Raw genomic sequence first — 23,235 nt, forward strand, 5'->3', positions numbered from 1 at the left:
TTCTCACAATCTCAAAAATCAGTTTGTGTGATTGGATGATGCCTCATTTACCCAAATTCTACTTATACACATTTGCCTACATGCTTTTCACATCTGCTTGCCAGGAATACCCAATGTTGTATTATAATTAGTATATTAATGATACCAGATTTATCCTTCAAGACAGACATGACACTCTTCCATTGGCCCCCAACTAGTAGATCATGTACATCAACATCAACACTGAAATGACACCCAGCAAATAAAAGAATCCCCCTACCAAAAAAAAAAAAAAAAACCACAGACACAATTCCTGTTTTCTTTCCTCTTTCGTACACACAGTACAGTACAATATAATACATAAAGCTGAAGACACAGCATAATTAACTGAAGAATCCAATGCATTCTCATATTAAAAGTTATACTTTCTACAGTGTACATAACATACAAACTATGGTGAAATTAAAGCGGTTATGAGCACACACACTCCAAATTATGCGTATCACATGGTATCAGTGGATACAGGCAGTTACACTAACAGACAAAAGCTGGACATAGCCCCACTCACTCACTCCAGGGCTCTCTGTTGGTGCTGTAATGTGTTGGGAAGTCTCATTAGGCAACAGAAAAAAATGTATGAAAGTGACAGTGAGCAAATTGCCACCATTAAAGGATAAGTTCACCTTTAAGACAAAAATAATAAATGCACATTTTTTTTGCAGGTAAAAAAATGTGCATTTATTATTTTTGTCTACAGGAGCCTGGAAAGCATTTCACCAGCAATCAGTAGATTGCTGATGCCATGCAGGTCTCCTGCAGATCTGTCAGAATATCTTGCCGTATGGGATGTACGAGCCGAGAGCCGCTAAGGCTGTTTGGGACATGCAGTTCATTCATTCACGGAAGCGGAGCCGCGCTATTTTCAAATCTGACAGACAGTGCGGGGAGACTTCTCCCAGTACTATCTGTCAAAAGGGTGGGGGGGGGGCGGCGGGCTGTGGCTATGGGAACATATTATATGTTCCAACCTAAAAACAGGTGGAACATGTAACATGTTCCCTAAGCTGAACGTATCCTTTAAATACAAGAGGTAACCTTCAATATGACTGCAAATGTATTTAAAACATACCTGGCACTCCTTGAAGAATCTATGGAGTCAGAAATTCAAGAATTCATATAATGGGTCAGACCTCAAAACAGAGTTCCCCATTCCTCCCAAAAAGTAGGGCTTGTATACATGTGCACCACCCTCTGAAAGCAATCTGTGATAGATAATTTTTCAGAGGTTGATGCATGGATAAATGAGCCCTACTTTTTTAACCTGCAAAAAAATCAACAGAACAGTTCCTCATCACTGTTCAAATACCCTCTGAAAAACAAGTTACTGCGGATGGCTCTTCAGAGTGATGACCTGCAGCTCCTGGTAATTTTACACTGGAGGACTTTGTAGCCTCTATGTGTGCATAAGGCCAAAAAAGTAGTGTTTTGCTGAAAAATTACAGTTACTATATATTGTGACAAGCCAGCAATTTGTTCATAAAGACTAAAGATTCCCTTTAGATACAGCAGTTTATTTACCCTTTCAAGGTTTTAGTGCAGTGCAGTAGCTAAAAAATGTCTTCTCTGTGGGAGTGAATCATAGCTTCAGCTTGTAATATCCCCAAAGTTTGAAATCAAATTTGCATTTTATTCACCGTTAGCCTCCTCCCACCCTACTGAGGAAGTGGAATTTTTCAGACAAACGCATAGAGGAATTGAGATTCTGTTGTCTAGCACATCACAAGACATGTTTGTCAGTCTAAATTTACAGTATATACTAAACGGATGTACAGAGGACCAGGACATGCCTAGAAGCGAGGCTATCAATGTGGCAGTCAAGTTTATTATATTTTTTATGATATAGTGAACAATAATCTTTGTATTTTACGCTGCAAATGTATAATTCTTGGATGTCTTAAAAGTCTGCCTAGTTCAAAACCCCATCTTTTTCCTCCTTCTCCCCTTTCCTATACAAGTTAGTGTCATAGCAGTTACCTAGACTACATGTTCAAGCAGCTAACTAATCATGTTGGTCAGTCTCTTGTGGGTAGAACCATTAACATACCTTAATGGTTCTTGTAACTGCACCGATGCTTTATGTCATTTGTTGTGTCATGTGCTTGGCTGTGTGTTGTGCTTAGTGCTTGGCTCTAACCACCAGTGCATAGGATGAATCACCTAGCTGAGTTATTTGCGCAAACAGCCAAGAAAAATGACCTAAAGTGTTAGTTTGTCTTCTAAAAAAAAAAACACGTTAAAACCTGACACTCCTTTTCTAGGAATCCTCCAGGACGGTCAAATGAGAGATAGGATCCTCCTTCCATAAGAACGACAAACACAGAGAGAAGCTACAACCCCCGCCCCCTCATCCACTACTTCCCCCTATTACCAAAGATTTACCGAACGGTAAGCACAACCACCCATACATAAAAAAGGAACCTTAGGGCAGGTAACATCATCCTGGAGGATTCCTGGAAAAGGAGGTATCAGGTAATAACTCATGTTTTCCCATGTCATCCTCCAGGACAGTTACATGAGACTACAATGATGTATAGTTTGGGAGGGTACAAAGTTAGAAAGCTTTAAACAACAAAGACCAATCTAGACAAGACCGAAGGTCAATACTGCTAAGTCTGAAAGAAGTGTCAGAGCTAGAACACAAGGTGGCTCAGCAACTACTGCAAAGATGGTACCCGTTCCCCAAGAAAAGATTGAGGGGAGTGTTCTGAAACCATGACCTGACACTACAAGTCCTACACAGTGTAGGTTATTGTAATAGGAGACTGGTCCTATCCTGCAACTGAAGTCTTAACTTGGAACCCCTGAAAGCATGGACAGAACTGACCATTACAAGCTCTAGGAGATTCTATGTACCACAAGGTACAACCACTCTTGTCCCTAGAAGCAACCTCTTATGCCTGGTATGCCTAAATGTGAAAGATAGGATTGCCTGCTGCCTGATACTTCAGCAGCCAGAACTCGTGAACCATCCATGTGCAAAAAAACATGAAAAGTCACATATATAGGGTAACAAGTTGTGAATTTTATATATAAAGCCTGAGACACTTTATAAAGGTACCCAGGTCTAGCCTCAGTAACCAGGAGGTCTTATCCCTAAACCATATACTCCCATATTATCCACATACATTTATGCATAAAGGTAACCATATTGCAGAATGCACAAAGTTTCTGTAAAGATGTATTCATTAGTGATGCACTGATATATCAGCCGCCGAAAATGCTAAATCACATCCCACTGACTTCAATGCCAAATCGTGTCCCATTAACTTCAATGCAAAACCACACCCTACTGACTTCAATGCAAAATCTTGTCCCATTGACTTAAATGCAAAATCTTGTCCCATTGACGTAAATGCAAAATCTTGTCCCATTGACGTAAATGCAAAATCTTGTCCCATTGACGTAAATGCAAAATCTTGTCCCATTGACGTAAATGCAAAATCAAATCCCATTGATTTCAATGCAAAAATGCCCCCTATTGACTTCAATGCAAAATATCTATTTAAAGCAGAACTACACTGCATCTGTCCACCACAAAGCAAAAATTCTATTTAATTCATTTTTAATATTCAAACCAAACTCACCCATACATCCATATCCCCATGTTTTATTTTGCAGAAAAATCACTTATAAAAGCACCCCTAGCATTTCTGGTCATGGCCATCTTGAGTAAGGGCAGATGATTCATGTAGCATTGATTTTCTGGAATCCATCTGCACTTAGTTCAGGCTTACAATCAGGAGGGCGTGCTTTGCTGAGAAAACGCCTCCTCCCCTTACAGAAGACTCTTGGGATGTATGAAATTATTTGCCTAGGCAAGAAACCAGGAAGTAACTGAACATTAAAAAAAAGTTTAAAAGAAGTAAATACGATATACATTCCTATTTACTAATGCTAGTAACATAAAAATAGTCAATGTTAATTGACAGAGTGAAGTGCCACTCTAAGTTTTTTAATTTTATATATTTAATTTTATTTTGTCAAATTTTTGTGTGTTACTTTCAATAAAAGTTATTTTACGTCACTGTATTGTATTTTTTAAATTCATATTCATTTAAATTCATGATAGTAATGAAAAAGTCGAATATAATTCAATTATATTCGCATCCTAAACTTTCGGTTTCGGTCCACAATTGTCATTTCGGTGCACCACTACTATTCATATAAGAAAAACATCCCAATTTATGGGGCCACTTATGTAAATGAGGCTTATGCCACCAAGCATACCTTCGGAAATATTACATATACAAAATCAGATCGTGAATTTAACAGGAGACGTGAATTTAATAGGAGGCGTGACCTGTAGCAATACAACATAAATATAGACAAATGAGCTTCAATGTTTTATTTCAATAGTACATAAAGATTTATACTGCAGAAGCTTGAGGTCAGTGTCATGGTGTATTCATTTAATTCCCAATAATCAGCAATACGTATTCCACTGAGGTAGAGGCCACAAAGCACAATCCAAATAGAACAGTGATAAATGGGAGTTTCTGCTTGCCTTTCAGTTCAACTTCTCTCTGTGCTATTGTTTCGTGTAGGAGGAGGAGCCGCCTATCTCTCATGTAAGTGTCCTGGAGAATGACTTTGGAAAATAGCACATGCAATCAAGAAGCCAGAATAGGCATGAATAAACGAAGACTTTAAAACTCTTCATTGCCTGTGTTCCAAGCATATGTCCCTAAGGCGCCATTCACATTAGCGCGTCTCCTAAGTCTTGTGATTTCTAGTGTGACTTGTGGTGCGACTTTGATCTGACTTTACAGTCACTGAAGTCGCACAGTATTTCAGCCTATCACAGACTAGGCTGCCAGCAGTGGGGCTGCACACAACAAATCGGGGTTTAGAAGCACAGGGGCTGAACGCCCTGTGTACATGTGACCATTACAGGCTTGGGTGGGAAGGTGTCTAAGGGCTCAGATGGGTACTGAGCCACGACCTCTGTACTGAGCCACTTTTTGTAGCAGCTGCACAGACACTCTTGCATGTCAAAACCTGAAACGCAGGCAAGAGTGGGTGCCCAGATCCTAATGTACAGCATCTGTATGCACTTCTATGGGCTGCCTGCATGAAGCTCTGAGGTGGATGTACATGCAGCAAAAGACAGCTCAGCACAGAGGACAGATCTCAGAACCTGTCTGAAAGCTGGCCATACACTGATCAAAATTTGATGGAACCAGCTGAATATTGATCTGAGTGTGGCCATCCTAGATCAATGTCTTTTGAGACATGCTGGAAAACTTTTGTCGATCAGCCGCTACAGCTGTTGATCAGTGCGGTGGGCATTCTGACACTGGGGGGAACTGACTTGGTGTCAGACATCCCCGGTGACACCAATACAGTGTTCAGTGCTAATAAAAAGCACTGACACTGTACTAATGGCACTGGGCAGGAAGAGGTTAACATCTGGGGCAATCAAAGGGTTAACCGTGTGCTGTTTTACTGTAAGCTGTGTGTGTGTTTTCAACTGTAAGCACACTGCTTTGTATGGCTCTGCTCTGCAGAGCCATACAAAGCAGTGTGCAGGGCCAACAGGGGAGAGAACTGTATTGTTTACATATAGTTCTCTCCCCCCATCGGTACCCGGTGATTGACAGCTGAGGCCGCGAATAGCGGCACGGGTAGGGCACCTACCTAGAACTGCAAAATCAGCTATATATACCTGCACTAGCCCTGGGTTTTTTTCCTGCTGGTAAACACTACTGCTACTAAAAGTCTGTGTGTATGGACACATAGGATAACATGGAGGGCTGTTTGTAGAAAAAAAAGTAAAAAAAAAAAAAACATGCCTGACGCCTCTAAAAGTGGCTGCAAAAATTCCCTGTGTGCATGAGGCCTTAAAGTGATAAAGTTTTGTTTTTAAAATAACAAACATGTCACACTTACCTGCTCTGTGAAGTGGTTTTGCAAAAAGCAGCCTGGATCCTCTTGGGTCCCTCCCTCCTGTTAGCTGCCCCCACAGCAAGCAGCTTGCTAAGGGGGCACCAGATAGGCATGTTCCTGAGCCACGGCTCTGTGTTTCCATTAACACAGGGCCACGGCTCAGTCGCACCCCCTCCTTCACCTGATTGGCTCACTGGCTGTGACTGACAGCAGAGGGAACCAATGGCTCCTACTTCTGCCTCTGCCAATCAGGAGAGTCCCTGGAGAACCCGAAGCTCTCATGGACATCGCTGGATCGGGATGGGGCTCAGGTAAGTATTGGGGGGGGGGGGGGGTTCTGCTGCACACAGAAGAGTTTTTACCTTCCTGCATAGAATACAAGAAGGCAAAAACCTACAGCCTTTAGAACCACTTTAAATTTTTTTTTTAATTAGGACAAGTAGATTGGGACCCCAATTTAGTCCCTTGGACTAGTTTTTACTTTTTTTTTTAAATGTGTTTAAAAGTCAGCAACTACAAAAACTGTAGCTGCTGACTTTTAATAAACACACACTTACCTGTCCCAGGGTCCAGCGACATGCTCCTCTGCGCCGTCTCTTCTCTCCCCAGACGCAGGCATCTTAGCTGTAGATACCAGGCTGTACAGCTTATGCTTCACAGCTGGGTGCCCACTGAGCATCCTGATTGGTCCGGCAGTCTTCTGGGACCTGTGAAAGTTCCCAGGAGACTTCGGGAAGGAGGCTGAACTTCTGTCTCACATCACTGCGGCAAACTGAGCCAGAAGTCGGAGCAAGGTACTTGTCAATACCAGGTATCCTCTCCCCCCAAAAGGGGCCAAATATGATAGTGGAGGAGGGGGAGGCAAACAAGTGGAGCTTTCAATTTTTGGGTGGAGCTGCACTTAAAGTTTAGAAAATAGAAAGGGGAATCAGTGCCTTGTGTTGTCAATGAAATGGAAGGCAGCGCCATCCCCTTTGCTGGAAGCTGTGATCACCACCCGCAGAGAAGAACAGAACCTACCCTACATTACATGATCTGCAGCAGAGAAAAGTGGAGTCAGCACCCTGCTTCTGATCATACAAGCCCAGAACTGACATACTGGCCCTCCAGCTCCAGTGTTTTCTGAGGCCCTGATGTAAAACAAGTCAGCAGATGAGAAGCTCCAACTTGCTGCACCTACTCATGGATCTCTAACTCAGAAACTACTACAGCCTGAGAGTTCCAAGCAGCTGGATTTTCCATCAGTACATACTCTGGGTGCGGTGACTGAACTTCTGTGGGCAACTGCTACATTTCCATAGCAGACAGTTGGGAACAAAGGGGTTAAATCTCTTGACAAGAGCCGATCACACTGCAGTCCATCTGAACCGAGCTGATGACTGCCGGTTGTATTGCCCTGCCGGGTCCTGGGCTCCCAGTACATATGGCTGAGCCCTCAGTACACACTACAGGGCTCTCACTAGAACTTATCATGGTACAGCCAACACACCGCACACGACTTATTCCATCAAAGCTACATACTCCCTCGCCTCCTCACCTCTTTACGGGCCTTCCCTGCCAGACCGTCTCTGGATGATGACGTCACACGGCGTGAGGCGGCGGCTTTGCAGCCTGACCCCCAGTGTATGTCCCAACTTAGTCATGGCTACTGGGCACAGTGAAAACTTGCGTATGAGTGTATAGAGTGGTGATGGGTTGAATTAAATGAAAAGTTCTGAATATGAATAGTGATGATTCTGGAGGTTAGGTCACGTGAGGGTCATAGGGGGAAGTACAGGACTCCAAAAGTTATTTCAGAAATGCCATGTGAGTGACTACAGAGCTCAGTGTTTGGCAGTTAGTCCTCCTTCACACCATACGTGCAGGGAAACTGGCGCAATTTCACTTACAGAGACATGTTTTCATGTGCGCTTCAATAGGTTTATACACGTTGCAGATTCCTGCGCAGAAAAAAATCTGCCTTTGATACCAGTGTTGTGGTGTGAACAGGGCACACAGAGCAATTGATTATTGTTGCAGAATGTGTGCATCAAAACTGATGTCTCTGCACCATGGTGTGAACGAGGCATTGAACCAGAACTATACACACGTCAGATCTCCGATGCTCTTTCACGGAGCTCCCCGCCCGGCCGCTGACATCTTCGGGGTCCTGAACACCAGCCGCTATCATTGGCCAGGTGTGGATGATGTCACTCCCGCATATTATTATTATACAGTATTTATATAGCGCCAACAGTTTGCTCAGCGCTGTACATTACAATGGGAGACAATACATGAGACAGTACAGTAACAATACAATGCGATATACGAGGGGTTCGAGGGCCCTGCTCCTTGGAGCTTACAATCTGGGAGGGAGGGGATAGTGGTACGGGAGGAATAGCTGTGGGGGATGGAGTGGTAGGAAGAGTGGAGGAGATCGGCAGTTAGCAGAGGGCGGGGTAGGCTTCCCTGAAGAGGTGGGTTTTCAGGGTGCACCTAAAGGAGAGGAGAGTAGGTGATAGTCTGATGGATTGGGGTAGGGAGTTCCATAGGATGGGTGATGCCCTGAAGAAGTTCTGGAGGCGGGCATGGGAGGAGACCAGGAAGCTAGAGAGAAGGAGGTCTTGTGAGGAGCGGAGTGTGCATGCTGGGTGGTACTTGGATATTAGGTCAGTGATGTAGTTCGGGGCAGTGTGGTGGACGGCTTTGTACGTCAGTGTTAGGATTTTGAATTTAATCCATTGCGCAATCGGAAGCCAGTGGAGGGATTGGCAGAGGGGGGTGGTGGAAACGGAGCGGTTGGTAAGGTGGATGAGTCTGGCTGCCGTATTCAGGATCGAGTGAAGCGGGGATAGCCTGTGGTGAGGCAGGCCAGTGAGGAGGGAGTTGCAGTAATCGAGTCATGATATGATGAGGGAGTGGATGAGTTGCTTAGTAGTTTCCGGGGTTAGGAATGGGCGTATTTTGGAGATGTTGAGGAGGTGGAGTCTGCATGAGTTTGTTAGCGATTGGACCTGGGGCTGGAAGGACAGACTGGAGTCTAGAATGACACCAAGTACTCTGGCTTGCGGGGTGGGACTGATGGTGGCATTGTTGGTCATGATGGAGAAGTCGGGGGGGCGCGGGTTGGGGGGAAAACTAGGAGCTCGGTTTTGGAGAGGTTCAGTTTAAGGACGTGGAGCAACATCCAATCTGATATGTCGTTCAGTAGGCTAGGGATTCGGGCGGAGACTGAAGGGGTGAGGCGAGGGGTCGAGAGATTTGCGTGTCGTCGGCATAGAGATGGTAGTTCAACCCTTGAGAGTGTATCAGTTGGCCAAGGGAGGAGGTGTATATGGAGAAGAGAAGGGGCCCGAGGACAAAGCCTTGAGGGACCCCAACAGAGAGGGGGAGTGAGGGGGAGGGGATAGCGTTATAGGTAACGCTGAAGGAGCATTGTGGTAGGTAGGATGAGAGCCAAGACAGAGCGGAGTCTCTGAGGCCAAGGAAGTGTAGGAGGGGGTGGTCGACTGTGTCGAAAGCCGCGGAGAGGTCTAGGAGAAGGAGCACTGAATAGTGGCCATTAGCTTTGGCGGTTAGTAGGTCGTTGGTGAGTTTGAGTAAGGCAGTTTCAATGGAGTGTAGGGGACGGAAGGCGGACTGTAGGGGGTCGAGGAGGTTGTTGTCGTTGAGGTGGGAGCATATGCATAGGAGTTCCGTTACATTCAGCATTGCCAAATTTGTCCAGTGAGCTGTGCTTGTGCCAGTGAGCCAATGTGAAGAGAGAAGGGGCAGGGCCAAGCCAAGGCTCTGAGTGTGAATGGACACATGGAGCAGCGGTTGAGGAGTGCACATGATCAGGTGTCCCCATAGCAAGCTGCTTGCTGTGGGGGCACCAGACAGGAAGGAAGAGCCAAGAGCACCAGCGGAAGATCCTGGCTGCTCCACAAAACCATTACACAGAGCAGGTAAATTTGACATGTTTGTTATTAAAAAAAAAATTAAACCTTTGAAATCGCTTTAAGCCTAAAAAGTGTCACCTAACTCTGGTTTAAAAAAGAAAATTATATTTCAGTATGTATTCTTAAAGCAGAACTAAACCCATCAATTTACAACTTCAAAAAACAGTTACTTTCCCGGGATGCCAGGATTGTAACTGTCACTTTTGCTTGTGCTCTCAACCAAACTGTCAAAACATCAAACGGTTGGAGTCATAATTGATCACATGTACAGAATCATGGCAGTTGCAGATAAAACAGGTGGCAGCTTCCTTGGCTGAAAATGATAGGAGGGTTTAGTTCAGCTTTAATTCTGAAAAGTAGCTTCTGTTGTTCTCAGCCTTCTCCAAATCTCTAAATTCTTTTTTTTTTTTCACTGCTGTGATCAGACTTCGTTTTAGAGAGCGGCTAGCTTTGTTCTGTGGACTCCCACTGTATGTAGGAACATGGCCACCCTCTCTTGCTCATTCACAAGATGGGACTATAAACTATGGACTATTGGATCTGTAATGTGCATAGAGCAGTGTACATGACCATAACTAAATGAACTGCCCACTCCAAACAAATGGAAGTGCGGGGATTAACAAGAGGTTTAGGAGCTTACAGATGATTTTCTAAAAAGGCAGAGGGGGCTTGAGGAGAGCTGCACCTAAAAAGTTTTTTGCCTTAACTGCTTGCCACTCGCCAACAGTATATCTACAGGCAGTAACTACAGGCTCGATGACATGCCCATACATCGCCTTTCGCGTGCTCACTAGCGTGCCCCTTGGGGCGCTCAGTGGCGCAATCCAATGACCACTGTGTCCACCGGGATCACAGTGCTCAGTGTCTGCCCACTGTGAGCAGCTGGGGTGACCAATCATAACAATCGCATGATATTATGTATGCAATCTGTTATGAATGGCTTTCATTCATGAACAGCTTGCTTACTGTTATGATGCTGTGATTGGCCCACAGCTAACACATGGTACCCTGTACCATGTGATTAGCTGCACCCAATCACAACAGTAAGCAAGCTGTCATGAATGGAAAGCCATTCACGAAAGTTAAAACTTGCTTATAAAGTGATCATCACTGTTATAAGCAATAGCAGAGTAAAAAAAAAAAGAAAATTCCTGATTACACCTCCAGAGTAGTACTGTTTCACTATGGTGGCACTGATCTACTCTGATGACAGTATGTAAAAAAATAAAATAGAAAAAAATGTTAATAAGAGTATTTAAACATTTTTAAAACATTCAAGCTGGAGAAGCCTCTGCCCATCAGCCACTTACCACACCACTGGAGATGAAAGACTTGGGAGGGTTGCTATCTCTGCTACTCATCCATCTTCAACTGCTGGATCAGCCATAGCACTCACCTGTGCGAGGTGGTCCTAAACTGTCACTCCTGGCTCCTCCCCCCTCCAAGTGCCCCCAGAGCAAGCTGCTTGCTATGTGGACATTTGTGCATGCTCCCGAGCCCTGCTCTGTGTGCCCTGCCCCCTGCTCCCTCCTCACAGGCTCTAACTGACAGCAGCGGGATCCAATGAGGAGCGGGAGAGCTGAGACAGCCTCCGCTCTTGTGCACATTGCTGGATTGAGATTAGGCTCAGGTAGTGGGGGGCTGCATGCAGAAGGTTTTTTACCTTACTGCTCTGTGTTGTGGTGTGAATTCACTCTAAGGGCTTTGTGTTCAACAAGTAGGAATTGTCTGTATTTTGGAGAGTCTAAATACATGGGATTGAAGGTTTTTAATGTGCCTTCCCTCTTCGTTTGAAAGTTAAAGTTCAAGGAAGTTTGGTCAGTAAAATTATCTTCCTGCAGAGGTCTAAATATCATGTTGGTGTTCTGGCTCAAAGTATTGCTTCTAATATGTACCATATGTAGTGTACAGGATCCTGGGAATGTGTCCTGGATGGCAGGTATAGTTCCCATTATTTGGGTTGTTGTCCTGAAGGGGTTAAGACACCAGTAAGGGAGCCCTGAAAAGCAGCAGGAAGGGATATGTCTGTTTAGTAACAAGACTGTGAACAAGACTGAGACTGGTTTTACTAATATTCTGTGCCTTGTCTTGGGGCCCGAAACAAGTGGGAACCCTAAACCCCAGAGTGAGACAGACAGCCTGGCGGAGAGCTCTGTTCTAATGTTTTCTTTATACCAGGACTATGGGTCAATTCACTAAGAGGTAAACACTGCGGGAAATTTTGAATTAGAATAACTCATGCGGCATCTCAAAAGTAGTCAATTCACTAAAAAACATTTACTGAATGCGTTAAATATTTATGTTGTGTGATATTTATCACTAACATTATTTTTGGCGGGGTTTTTTCTGCATTTTTTTTTTTACACTAACACTGCATAAGAGGAAGAAATAAATGCACCCAGAAATATTATGAAACTGAAAACTTGCTAGTGCTCTTCCATTCACAGAAACATCTCCCTCTGGTGAAATGTTACAATTTATTTTCTATCCTGAGCTCAGGGCAGAACATTTCCACACTGATACATTGTATACTTCAACTTACAGGCCAGTGCAGAGTTCCTGAAATTGTTATTTTGTATGTTACTAAAGTACTGACTGCCTACTGCCAGGTGATAAAGAAAAGATGTGTGGGTTCTTTAGTGTATTAAAGCGGTTGTAGACTCAATGTTTTTTACCTTTGTGTATTCAATGCATGAAGGTACAAAATATTCTGTGTGCAGCAGTGCCCCCAGCCCCCTCAATCCTTACCTGAGCCCCATCACGATCCAGTGATGCACACAACAGCCTCTGTTGTCCCAGGTCTCTTCCTCCTCATTGGCTGACACAGCAAGCAGGAACCATTGGCTCCTGCTTCTTTCAATTACAGCCAGTCAGCCAGTGAGGAGAGGGGGGCAAGTTGCGGCTCCATGTGTGAATGGAGACACGAAGCAGCAGGTGCCCCCCTAGAAAGCTACTTGCTATGGGGGCACCCAACAGAAAGGAGAAGCCAGGAGAGCCTGTGGGGCACTAAAGAGGAGGAGGAACTTCCGGTTCCGGCGCCGGATGCTGTAACACGCGGGACCCGCGGCTCCCGGGATCCCGGCTATACAAATCCCGCTAACTGCCCCCGGGTCCCCGCTCTTCAGCCCTCGGGTGTCCCTTACCTTCTGGCAGTGGCCCCGGCATGGAGCGGTACCTTCTGCCGGCGCAGTCCGGCCACGAGTCGGCGGCTAGAGCGGAGGGGTGCGGCTCTCCCCCTCCTGCAGCCAAGATGGCCGACGATGCCTGTCACACTATGGACTCAGGCAAGGAGCGAGATCACACTCAGGGAGCAGTTATAATGGAATCTCCCTCCAACCTAATCACTGCCTCTGCACTCCCTTTTGGCACTGACTGCCTTAATGAGCAGTATAATATGATAGCACAGGCAGTGTCTTCTATCTTGCTCCCTAATATCACTCAGGCTGTAGATAGAGCTGTCACAATGGGCATGGAACAGCTGAGAAAGGATCTATGCGATCATTCTAAACGATTGACTGAGGCTATTCTAAATCAGATAAACAGCGTTTATCTGATTTAGAAGACGAAGTCCATTCAATGCAAGCGGGTACATCACAATCCAATAGTATACAGCAAAGTATTTTGGATAAAATCGAAGATTTGGAAAATCGATCACGTAGGAACAACCTACGCATTGTGGGTCTTCCTGAATCTTTTAATACTGGATCTCTCCCCGATTTATGCTCAACACGGATCCCGGCGGCATTAGGCCTATCCTCCTCCTGCCAGGTCGAGAGAGCTCACCGCCTGGGGCCTCCGTCTACCGAGCGCCGAACGCCACGCTCAGTGATTGTCCGCTATCTCAATTATGCTGACCGCGTAGCGATCCTCACCTCTTTCCGTAACTCACGCTCTTTGCAGATTGAGGGTCACAAATTACTGCTATTTGCGGATTACTCGCAGGAAGTGTCGCGTAAACGGAAAGCATTCCAACAAGTATGTGCCACTCTTTATCAGAAAGGAATAAAGTTCACATTGGCGTGTCCGGCCACGTTACGGTTCACTGCACCATCTGGGGTCTCTAAATCTTTTGTCCATCCTGAAGAAGCCCACCAATATCTCCGAGATCACCTAGCCGAAGGGGATCCGGCATCACAGCAGGCGGGTAGAAATTTTGGGCCCAGAGATCAACGCAGTCCCCGCAAAGACCCACCTAAACGTCAACGCATCATTCCATCGTCCTCTAAAGCTCGTCCGCCTTGAAGGTCTAGGAGGCCATTGGTCTCTACATTAAAGCTTCAAGCTTTTCTCTTGATCCGATTGGCTCTGATGAAAGAGCTTTCTATTGGTATTCTTATTTTTGAATGGTATTTTTTTTTTTTTTTTTTTTGCATACTGAAAGCTCACATGTCCTAAAGTCTGAGCCTGTTCGATTGTTCAGCGCTAGATGTTCTATGTATTATTTGTTTGGCACAAGGCCTTTGCAGTGTCGCCTACTTCAATGTCATGTTTTATTTACATATATGCCTGAATTTTACTTCTTCCTTCCTGCATTTGCCTTGCTCCATACATCAGCGGTGCTGCGGGGGAGGGGTGCTGAGGCCGCTGTCGGGAGTTCATTTGAGGGACGCCCTCACGTATCCTTAGTAATTATAACTTGGTCCCAGGGGCAGGCTCCTCCCACTGCTACTCCCGGTCACGCTGATGTTGGTGGATACAGCATGCGGAATGACGTGAAGTCCTTTATACTGCTGTGGTATATTATATGTTTGGTATTTTTGTTGGGCTCTACTAGGGCCCCTGCTCTTGTCTTCACTTTCTCTCCTCTTTTTTCTCTCCAATTTCACTTTTTCTTCTTTGGAGATCTCCGTCGTCTTCTGAGACCAGATTTACACCACCCACATCCGCCTAATGAAGCAGTGCTAATTGTTTCTACATCTCTAATTGGTAAGTCTCGTATCTTCTTATCACATACCTTATCCCAGCTAGAATGACACGTATTTTTTCCTGGAATGTTAAAGGCCTCAGATCCCCTCACAAACGCATGGCAGTACTAAGACATTTGCGGCGCTTACGCGCGGATATAGCTCTACTCCAAGAGACTCATCTTACACAGCCTGACTTTGTCCGTATGCGAAAACTCTGGGTGGGTCACGTCTTCGGCTCCTCCTCCCTTAATAATAAAGCAGGGGTACTTATTCTTATTCACAAGAGACTTAATCCTGAATTGGTCTCTGTGGACGCAGATGCCGAAGGCCGTTTCATAGCAGCACATGTCAAAATAGGACCCCAAGAGTTGGTCCTTGCCAATATATATGCTCCTAACTCCCCGACGAGGCAGGTTTTTCAGGGCCTGTCTTCACGGCTGGCACCCTATACCCACAAGCCGCTTGTCATGGGAGGTGATTTTAATTCTGTTATGCAGGAGCAGGAGGATAAATCGCAAAGTGTTGACCAAGACTCTCGCTCTACTCAGCCTCCCCGTCCAACGCCCACATTACTTGGTAATTTCGTTGAAGCTATGCAATTTACTGATATATGGCGCTTGACTCACCCAGATGGTAGAGATTATACTTTCTATTCTCCCGTTCACCACTCTTTATCTCGAATCGATTATATTTTTTGCAACCCCACAAGGTTGCAACATGTTGTATCATCTTCTATACATGACATAGCCATATCGGATCACTCTCCAATTTCTATCATGATAAACTTCTTAGATCCTACACCGCACCCTAGGATATGGCGTTTCCCCTCGTTTTTGGCAAATAATCAGGAGCTTTCCCGGCAGCTACAAGATACCTGGGCAGATTTCCAATCTACTAATGCGGCTCATGTTTCTAATCCAAATTTATTTTGGGATACGAGGAAGGCGGTATTACGCGGTAAAATTATTGCTTTTACGTCCGCATATAAAAAAAGAATTCTGCATCATTTCACGGAGGCTAGTAACCTTCTTATGAAAAAAAGGAAAAAACAGCGCAAACATAGACCTTTACATGAAATCAATATTACAAAGTGCAAACATAAGTGAAAAATTGATCAGTGGTAAAGTCCATCAAAATAAACCAAAGTTCAAAAAATATTAGTGCAAAAAAGAAAAAGAAAAAAGAAAAAAAGAAAAAAATATTTTCAAATTCTTCTTCTAATATAGAGGAACTTCCACCTTCCACCCGTGAAAACCAATATCAAATGCACTCACCAGATAAAGGTGAAAAAAACGCCTCTTAGGAATTTTATGGGATCCTACACCCTCTTTCGTATCCACTCTATAGGAATTCTCCTCTCCACCATAGGCTCCACCATCCGACCAGGGAGAAAAAAATCTCAGATAGTGTAATATTGTAAGACACCATTCATAAGTGAAATCAAGGATTAAGGTCACTCACATTCAATTCAATTTAAAAAGGCATATTTATTAGGATCAGTTTCTTCCAGATAAACAGTAGATGCAAGGCAACCTCCCACGGAATCTCACATCACAGCTCCAGGTTTCAGCAGAAGCTCTACAGAGACACCGCATATACAGATCCCAAAAGATGGCCGCTGGAACGCACCGCTCAGCGTGCGCTCCACTCACCGGAAGTGACGTCAGACGTACGGAGTACAAACCGGAAATGCGTTTTTTCACAGAATGTAGAAAACACTGATTTGTCTAAGGATTTTAGAACACTCAAAAATTCTTTGGACAAGCAGGTGAGGGCGTGGTGGGATGTAGTGACACTTGAAAAATACATTAAAGAAGGAATCACCCCAAGAAGGCTCAGATGGGAAATTGCTCCCAGTGATGGTCTTGTGGGGAAAGAGGTGGATGAGGAGTGGTTTTCATTTTTCAACCATGTTGAGAAAAAACTTATGGAATTAATTGTACAAAGAAGAAAAAGGAAACTTAAAATTTTGGAAGAAATAATTTATAATCTAAAGGAAAAAATGGCCCCTTTCAGTGAATCAATGGATTTTAAAGAAAAGGCGAAACTAACTCAAGAATATATTAATAAAGTAGATGAGGACACTAAAAAGAAGAAAATTAAGAAATATGGTAGAGATATACAGGATTACAAATCCCAAAATGTTTATAAATGGCAGGATGATAATAGTAAGGGAACTGACGATTCTAGGAATTCCTCAGTTGAGGGGGATACCAAAGATCCAGGTTCTAAATTGGGATCATCTGGAGTGAAGATTAAGGCAGCTACGGTTGCTTTTTCAAAAAATATACAAAAGAATTCTTCCCCTAGAAAGAACATGGATGAGAATCCAACTTCTAACTATGGGGTGCCCACATACAATAGATTTGGACCTCTAATGGGATCCCCATATAATCATCAATATGAGGGAAAGGTTTTTCCAAGAGGAGGTTTTGTGGGACCGCCATGGAGAGGGGGGAACCAAAGAGGAGTTTACAACCCGAGAGGGAGAGGGGGTCAGTATTACCCAAACAGAGGAGGGAGGGGTGGATGGAAACCACCTCCAAATTATCAGAATTACCAAAATTATCAGGACCCAAACTATCAGGACCCCTATTGGGAAGGAAGAAATACAGGGGATGTAGAGGAGGTAAAAGGAAAAAGGAAAAGGTCAATGTAAATAAAGGAATTTTCAACTTAAGTGATTACATTTTAAAAGAGGAGGAATTAAGGGTCTTAGCATTGGGTCTGAAATATGCACCCGATAAAAAATTAAATAAATTGGAGACTTATATAGATCTTCATAGATTTATCAGAAAATTAAATTTAAAAAAATATTGGAGTAAAAACTCCAAATCTAATGCTATTGATCCTCATAAGGGTGGGAGAATGAGCAATGATGGGAATGAAGGGGTTTATAAGCACACCAATTTGAGGAATAAGTCTGTGTTCAACCCAAAAGTAGGAAATAATTGTTGTATAGATACATTCAAAAAGATGGTGGAATATGATTTGGAGGTATTATCGGTTCCAAATAAGAGGATGAAGCATGATTTAATTAGAGGAATTCAACAATTAGAAAAAAATAATAACATTGTAATAAGATCAGCAGACAAAGGAGGAGGGGTGGTGGTGTTGAATAGGAATGATTATTATGAAGAACTGAATAGATTGGTGGGTGACGAAAATACATATGAGAAATTGAGGGGCAACCCTCTAAAAAGTTACAAGAACAAATTAATGAAACTAGTGAAAAGAGGTGAAAGAGAAGGTTTTTTAAATAAAAAAGAAGCGAGATATTTGGTACCAAAAGCACCTGTTACACCTGTTATATACCAACTACCCAAGATACATAAAAGTTTATTAAAACCCCCTGGAAGACCCATTGTCAATGGGATTGACTCACTTTTTTCGAGACTAGGGGAATATGTGGATGAATTCCTACAACCTCTGGTATCAGGTTTTCCATCTTACCTTAAGGATAGTGGAGATTTGATCTCAGTTTTGAAAAAAATAAGGATTAAAGAGAACTGTGTTTTGGCCAGTGTTGATGTGAATGCACTATACACCAACATTAGACATGAGGATGCTTTAACAGCGGTGAGATGGGCATTGGAGAAAAAATCGGGTTTAAAAGGTGATCAAATTGATTTTTTGCTAGATTGTCTTGACCTAGCAATGTCAAATAACTATTTTTGGCATTCCAACAATTATTATAGGCAGTGCACTGGAGTCGCGATGGGAGCGAAATATGCTCCATCAGTAGCCAACCTTTTTATGAGTATGTGGGAAGATAAAGCTATATTTGGAAAGATGAATGAGAAATTACTACTCTTTAGAAGGTTTATAGATGACATCGTGATAATTTGGAAGGGAACCAGGAATGGTTTAGAGGAGTACATCCGTGGAATGGAGTGTAATCCTTATAACATCACATTCACTAACCATATCGGTATGGAATCTATAGACTTTCTTGATTTAGTCATCTATAGACAGGGGGACTATCTTCACACAAAAACATATTTTAAACAAGTGGATAGGAATGCTTACATCCCAATCCACAGTTGCCACCATAGAAATTGGTTGAGGTCCATTCCTAAAAGCCAATTGATTAGACTTAAGCGGAACTGTGATGACAATAAGATATTTCAAGAGCAAGCAAATATGTTGTTGGAAAGGTTTAGAGAAAAAGGCTATGAAGAAAATATTCTAACAGGTGCAATGGATCAAGTGAGGAGGATTAATAGAGATGAATTATTAATAAATAGAAAGAACAAGAAGAAAGTAGGTGAACTGGCTTTTATCACGGGTTACTCTAATCAACATAAGGTTATTGAAAATATTATAAGAAAACACTGGTCGATTCTGAAGAGGGATGATGTTCTCCATGATTTAATACCTGAGAAACCTTCATTCATTTACAGAAAACCACCCACATTGAGAATGAAGTTAGCAAAAAATATCCCAGATATTCCGAAGAAAAAGGCAACTTTTTTGGATACTGTGGGGTTTTATAAATGTAAAAGGTGTATGGCATGTAGAAATATGAGAGGAGATACTAAGAGGAGATATGATTCGTTTCATTCTTGTTCTACGGGTTCCTCTTATAAAATAAATAATTTTATAACTTGTGATAGTTCCTTTGTTACGTATGTGTTGGAGTGCTCTTGTCATCTGCAATACGTAGGTAGAACGTCTAGGAAATTGTCGGTGAGATTAGGTGAACACATTAGAAATATTAAAAAAGGATATAAACATCACAGTCTTTCCTATCATTTCAGAATGTGTCATAATAGGGATCCATCGTGTTTGAAATTCTGCGGGATTGATCGGATCGTTTCCCATTGGAGGGGGGGAGATATGGTCAAGAGTATCTCGCAGAATGAAACAAAATGGATCTTTCAATTAGGATCTTTGTACCCCAAAGGGTTGAATTCGGACATAGACATTAATTGTTTTTTGTCTAATTGGTAAGAGCATAGACTATTTCCATTAAAAATTCCTCAGGTGTCTTATTAATAGTTTTTTTACACATTGTAATGCTATTGCATTTTTTAAATTTTTTTATTATTTTTGTTATTGGTTTATTTTTATTTTTATTTTTAATTTTATTTATATTTTTATTTATTTATTTTTTATATATATTTTTTTATTTTATTTCACATATTATTTTGAGTTTTATTTTTATTTTTATTTCATTCATTTTTTATTTTATTTTCTTTTTCTTTTTCTTTTTCTTTTTAATTAATTTAATTTTTTATTTTTATTTATTTTTATTTTTATATTTATTTTTATTTTTATATTTATTTTTATATTTATTTTTATTTTTATTCTTTATTTTTATTTTTATTTTTATCTATATTTGTTTTTATTTTATTTTTATTATTTATTATTTATTATTTATTTTTTATTTATTTTTATTTTTCATTTTTATTTTTATTTTTATTTTCATCTTATATTTTTTATTTTCTTTACATTCATATTTATTTTCATTTTATACTATTTAGTATTCATTGCTCATATATTAAAGAAAGTTGTTTGTAATAGTGAGGCATTGTTTAATACTTTGTTCGTGTTTTTCCCACTGGGGACATGTGGTAATATACATGTCGCTTCTGGGAGATAATTTAATAGTGTCAGGAATAACATGTAAAAAGATTTCTAATTGTATAGGCATTTACCTCATCTGTAAGGGACTCTCACGTCACGTTACAGGAGGAGTGGTTTGTTTGATCATCCCGGGGAAGAGTTTTGACCAATTGAAACGGAGGGGTGGGTCTCTGCTGGGTATATAAGGGAGCTTCAGACAGGAAATGAACGTCTTGAGAACGCCCGATGGGAGGGGCGAAACGCGTTGACGCATTTCCGGTTTGTACTCCGTACGTCTGACGTCACTTCCGGTGAGTGGAGCGCACGCTGAGCGGTGCGTTCCAGCGGCCATCTTTTGGGATCTGTATATGCGGTGTCTCTGTAGAGCTTCTGCTGAAACCTGGAGCTGTGATGTGAGATTCCGTGGGAGGTTGCCTTGCATCTACTGTTTATCTGGAAGAAACTGATCCTAATAAATATGCCTTTTTAAATTGAATTGAATGTGAGTGACCTTAATCCTTGATTTCACTTATGAATGGTGTCTTACAATATTACACTATCTGAGATTTTTTTCTCCCTGGTCGGATGGTGGAGCCTATGGTGGAGAGGAGGATTCCTATAGAGTGGATACGAAAGAGGGTGTAGGATCCCATAAAATTCCTAAGAGGCGTTTTTTTCACCTTTATCTGGTGAGTGCATTTGATATTGGTTTTCACGGGTGGAAGGTGGAAGTTCCTCTATATTAGAAGAAGAATTTGAAAATATTTTTTTCTTTTTTTCTTTTTTCTTTTTCTTTTTTGCACTAATATTTTTTGAACTTTGGTTTATTTTGATGGACTTTACCACTGATCAATTTTTCACTTATGTTTGCACTTTGTAATATTGATTTCATGTAAAGGTCTATGTTTGCGCTGTTTTTTCCTTTTTTTCATTGTTTGTGTTGATCACAGTGCACAGCAGCAGGATAGAACCTGTATTAGAGTGTTTTACTAGGCGCAGGAAGAATTTTTGGTTTTTAGTAACCTTCTTAGACTGACTCAGCGTAGGATGACGGACTCAAATACGCAGGACAATAGGACAGCTTGGGCGGACGCTAAGAACCAGTTCAACACTTGGGCGGCAGCACAGGAAACACTTCATCACTCATACCTTGACCTACAGTATCACAGGTTTGGTAACAAACCAGGCAAATTTTTGGCGCGCATGTGTAGGAAGCCTTTTACCCCCACGCAATTCACCTCTTTAAAGGATTCTCAGGGGATACTTAAACAATCTTCGGAAGAGATTATATCTATTCTGGAAATTTTTTACGCAAATTTATATGGGCCGGACCCTATAGACCAGGCACGGGCGCACTCCTTTCTTGACAGCGTACATCTCCCACAAATTGATCCAATAGCACTGCAATCTTTAAATGCCCCGATATCGCAGGCGGATATTTGTCTAGCTATTAGTTCCTTAGCCAATGGTAAAGCTCCAGGCCCGGACGGGTACACTTCTGAATTTTATAAACTTATGGATAAAACCCTCTCTCCTACTCTACAGCTGGTATATCAGTCTATTCAGGAGAGCGGGATATATCTGCCATCAGCTTCGCAGGCCCACATTAAATTAATAGCAAAAAAAGGCAAGGACCCCTCGGACCCTGGTTCTTATCGACCGATTTCTCTCCTTAATCTAGATGCAAATATTCTCTCCAAAATAGTAGCTAACCGTTTGGCCATCATTTTGCCCACCCTTATTCATCCTTCTCAAGCTGGCTTTATAAAGGGGCGCTCGGCCACCTCAAATATCCGCAAAGTGCTCACAGTTTTACATCAGGCTAAACATAACCCATTACAGGATCTAGCGATTGTTTCCCTCGACGCTGAAAAAGCATTTGACAATGTAAGTTTTCAATGGCTTTATTCGGTCCTCACTAAATTTGGCTTTTCCGGACCATTCACGCGTTTAATTCAGGCTATGTATTCCGCCCCGACAGCACAGGTAGTGGCGGCGGGGAAAATATCCAATCCCATTCCATTACATAAGGGTACAAGACAAGGCTGCCCATTGTCCCCCCTGCTTTTCAACTTAGCGTTAGAACCCTTAGCCCGCTTCCTGTTGTTTCAATCACGACTTCGTGGCATTCAAATTGCCCAACAGGATCTTCGTCTAGCTTTATTTGCGGACGACATACTAATATTCACCTCCAACCCGACTCTAGACTTACCGTACATTCAATCCGTTTTCGCAGATTTTCGATGCTGCTCGGGCCTCCGTATTAATTTTGCGAAAAGTGAGGTTCTGCCGTTATATCACGCTCGACTCCCTGAGTGGGCTGGCGACTCACTCTTTAAAATTAATACGAACCATATCACTTATCTAGGTATTAAAATTGGGAAATTAGCCTCGTCCCTTTATTCTCTTAACTATTCACCAGTAAGTCAAAAAATTTTAGGGGAATTGGAAATGTGGAAAGAACTGCCATTATCACTTATGGGTAGAGTCCACCTCTTCAAGATGACGAGTTTTCCGAAGCTTCTGTATCCTCTTCAAACTATTCCTCTCCTGCTCAAACATACGGATATAGTCAGGCTGAATAAAGCGATTTCTAGTTTCTTATGGAGGGGGCGCCGTCCGCGAATAGCTATACATAAGTTGTTTCTTCCTAGATGTGAGGGTGGTCTGGGCCTTCCCAACATTAGGCTTTACAATCTATCTTGTATTTTACAGGTGTGTGTAGATTGGATCTCCCGTTCGTCCGTGTTTTCTAATTACCGACTCGAATCTGCCATGGTGAGCCCATATGATCTGTCGGCCCTACTACATTCTAATTCTGCCTCACTTCCTCCGCATCTTAAGCACAATCCACTCATACGGGACACCCTCTTCACATGGAGGGAGGTCAGACGTAGACTAGGAGTTTCTCCCTG

At 42.5% G+C, this 23,235-nt stretch overlaps 1 protein-coding gene across 2 annotated transcripts in view; it reads right to left on the reverse strand.

Moving 5' to 3' along the window:
• The window catches only part of AIMP1 (aminoacyl tRNA synthetase complex interacting multifunctional protein 1), a 114,116-nt gene extending 106,564 nt beyond the window's left edge, over positions 1-7,552 (reverse strand). The window contains exon 1 of one of the 2 annotated variants that reach the window (XM_089680501.1): positions 7,463-7,552. The gene's annotated coding sequence lies outside the window, so the exon portion shown is untranslated. The remainder of the gene's footprint in view (positions 1-7,462) is intronic. The other variant, XM_089680499.1, reaches the window with a different exon arrangement.
• Between the last annotated feature and the right edge of the window lie 15,683 nt (positions 7,553-23,235).

Source organism: Staurois parvus, unplaced genomic scaffold, assembly GCF_062004578.1.
Source record: "Staurois parvus isolate SC_StPar_1 unplaced genomic scaffold, SC_StPar_1.0 ptg000244l, whole genome shotgun sequence".
NCBI classification, from domain to species: domain Eukaryota; kingdom Metazoa; phylum Chordata; class Amphibia; order Anura; family Ranidae; genus Staurois; species Staurois parvus.